Source organism: Pteropus alecto, unplaced genomic scaffold, assembly GCF_000325575.1.
Source record: "Pteropus alecto unplaced genomic scaffold, ASM32557v1 scaffold50, whole genome shotgun sequence".
NCBI lineage: Eukaryota > Metazoa > Chordata > Mammalia > Chiroptera > Pteropodidae > Pteropus > Pteropus alecto.
In genome coordinates this window covers 4498338-4501748 of record NW_006431918.1, presented here as the reverse complement: position 1 = coordinate 4501748, position 3411 = coordinate 4498338, and the positions used below count along the sequence as shown (strand labels likewise).

At 47.9% G+C, this 3411-nt stretch overlaps 1 pseudogene; it reads right to left on the bottom strand.

Annotated features, from left to right (window-relative positions):
• Nucleotides 1-474: 474 nt before the first annotated feature.
• On the bottom strand, nt 475-593 carry LOC112475122 (annotated as a pseudogene).
• Between the last annotated feature and the right edge of the window lie 2818 nt (nt 594-3411).

Sequence of the window (3411 nt, the reverse complement as noted above, 5' to 3'; positions counted from 1 at the left end):
GCTCCCTTCCACCTACAGCACTCGTAAGGGTAGCTCTGCACATGAGCGGCTTAATAAATACTTACTAGATGTGAAAATTCTCTATAACTGTGTTTTTCAAACTTGGTTATGACCCACTACAGAGTGGTTAAATCAATTCAGTGGGTGACAATAAGCATTTTTAAATGAAAAATAAAAGAATAGAAAATAAAAATATCAGAGAAGATTGCACCCAGCCAAAGAAGGTAGTACTTCACGAATCTGAAGTACATTTATACATACATGATTGAGTGTACTAGGCTGTAATGTTTACTTAATGTAGATCATAGTCAAAATAGTACAGAAAACTAATTTACTCTATGAAGAGTAAATTAGCTCAACCACTGCTCCATGTAATTTTTTTTTTTTTTTTTAATTTTTTAGGCGAGGCAACCCTTGGTTGACCTCACAGATTGCAAGGACCTTGTCAGCTTACAATCCCTTATTTTTTTTTTACGCCTACAGCACCTGTTCTTCCTAGGTGGTCTCCCAGCCAAGTACTAACCAGGCTCGACCCTGCTTAGCTTCTGAGATCAGACAGAATCGGGCTTGTTCAGGGTAGCATGGCCGTAGACGCAATATTTTTTTTGACCACCATATATTCCCTATAAAGAAAAAATATCGGATGGACACCTTTCCGCATGCACGTCAGCTCACCCTGCTAGTTTCTGGATCCTGCTCAGAGAGAAACAGGGGGTGTGAAAGAACCGCAATTATTCTCCACTCACTCTGCAACTTTCTGCAATCACCCTTCAAACTCGCCAGCCCTCAGATGTTGTAAGCTGGAGCTTTGGGAATTTGTTCAGCAAATCATCCTAAGTCACCCTTGCAACAAAAAAGCAGAATTCAGAGCTCAGGAAAAACCTATGCCGGCAGGTCGCTGGATTTCTGGGAACTGGTAATGGTGCAGGTTGGAAGGGATCTGGCCCTGGGAAAGTCAGTATCCCTAGGCCCCAAATTTCCAACATGGTTCTTTAGATCATCTAGCTGCTTCCCATCCCCACCCATGAATGGGACACCAGGACTAACCCGAAAGTCTCATAGAGAGCAAAATTCAGCGTGTTTCAAAACCCAACAATTTATGTCTTTAGCAAATTCCATTCTACTCCCCTCCAACCATGGTTAGAAGAATAAAGTAGCCCATTCTCCTTGGAGCCTCCATTCCCCAGAGTCGTTTTGCCAACTTCAGGTTCAGGTCCAGGCAATGTCATTTGAATGGCAATACAGAACGGAGCCTTCTAACTCAACCCTTGGTCCCACTCACTAGCATCCTCTACCGCCTCTCTATGACCAAGAAGGTGCCCTATTTATCCCCAGACTGCCTTCCTTCTCTCAGCTTTGGCAGCCTTTCCCACACCACACACCCTGGTTTCTCCGCAATCTCGGAGTCACAGTTGCTTGCAGGACACCTATGTTTGGATGTCTTGGCAAACACAAAACTTCTCTGCAGCCTGAGTGTCAATTACTTCTCTCCAAAACACACATTTCCGATTTCTCAAGTTACTAACTACAGCAGCTCCAAGGCCCTGGCGTGTAATCAATTTCCACAAGGAATTAATTTCCATTCATCTCTTTCCTTCACCCTGCCCCTGTCAACAGATTATTTCAACAGTAATGTTTCTAAAACTCACCCTCTTTTCCAGTTATCCCAGTCCAAACCCTGGGCACTCCACAACCATAACAGCCTGATTTGTCTCCTAACATTACTTTTAAAAACCCTTCCATATACCCTTTCATTACATTACTCCCTGGCTCAAAAAACTTTGTCTCCCCAGTACACACGGGGTAAACTGCAATCCCCCAGTCAGCTTTCTGGGCCTTTCACAATCTCAACCATTGTTCCTCTCCATCTTTATCTCCTACTGTTCAGGAAACAGTCCTTGGTCTGGCCAAGGCCATCTCCTCGTCTCTCGGCAATGCCATGTCCATTGGCACCTCGTGGTCCATCTCAAAGATCTCATCCTCCCGCAATATAGTCCTGGTGATTCCTGCCCATAGCTCCCTCCTCTGATCAACAGCACCTATTCTACATCTTGCATTTTAACTGTGCCCTATCTTGAGTTTTATTTCACATGTTTAAGTCTTTCTGTGTCCTCCATGAGATTATAAACCCTAGAGGGCATCATCTCTTGTATCTTTTGTATCTCCCCTCACTGAGGTCACTATTGGAACCCCTTCTCCTCTGGTAGTCCCTCTGCGACCTCTCACACCTGTTACTTCTGCCTCTCCCGCCTTTGGGACTTCACCAGTGAGTTATTCTTCAATGTGTAACTTATTTCAGAACTTAGTACTCTAAGCCCATTCCCCAACTCTAACCTTTCCTTTGATATTCCTCCTGCCCCCTCGCCCAGCATTTACAGTAATTTAGGCAGTCATAGCACATTAATGTGAACTTGAGCTCTCAAATCACTTCCACCTGGTCAGTAGGCTTTCTAAGGCCTTCGATTTCTTGTGAGCCTCTTATCTCGCAGAGAGCCTGGCATGGTGCTAAGAACACAGCACCCCCTCAAAAGTACCTGTGGAGCTGAACTTAATTACTATATTTCCTTGTGTTTCAAGTTTTTTGAGATCTGAACCTGTTTACACAACACTTTAGGAAGGTGTCAAAAAGGCTTCAAATACCTGTTGATCACTCATTTTCAGGCAAACTACACCAGATACACTTTTTTTGGAAAGAGGGATGTAAAGAAGGTGGTGTCGGCCTTTAGGTAACCCCTGCGCCTGGCAGCCTGGTACCATGAACGCTCGACTTGTGGACGTGCTCGGAAGCCACCAGGATTGGCCAGGGCTGCCTGAAATCACGGAGGTAGCAGCACCACTTCACCGCCGGGCAGGTGGGCTTCTTTAGATTTCTGAGTTAAACCTAAAGTGAAGGCGCTGCGCCCTGAACTCCAAGACAGGAAGGGAAGAAAATGCTGCCTTTGAAACTGTTTGCACATGACAAACTCCCCGTCTAGCCCCCACCGGGCACCCCACATGCCCACAGTGCCATCTCCAAGGAGGGCCAGGGGCCACTGGTGAGGAGAGGCAGGGTTAAACAGCGCGGAAGGAAGTGGGGGTGGACAGAAAAGGACAGAAAGGGTGGGGGCCAGCCCCCGAGTTGGAGGGTGTGTCGCGCTGCGCGTCCCGGAGTCCGACTCGCCCGCCCGCCCGCTCGCTCGCTCAGTGGAGTGGGCAGGAACGCACGGGGCGCCGGGAGGACTGAACTGGCTAACCAGCCGGAAAGGGTCAGGGAGGGGGCAGGTAAACCTCGTCAGAGAGGCGACTCGGGACAATCGCTCAAAGTTGGGGAGGGGTGCCTTGGCGAGCGCCAGTGGCGAGCGAGATAAACAAGGCGACGCACGGGAGAGCGGACGGCCACCCCCACCCAGCCAGCGCGGGCACTGTCGCAGC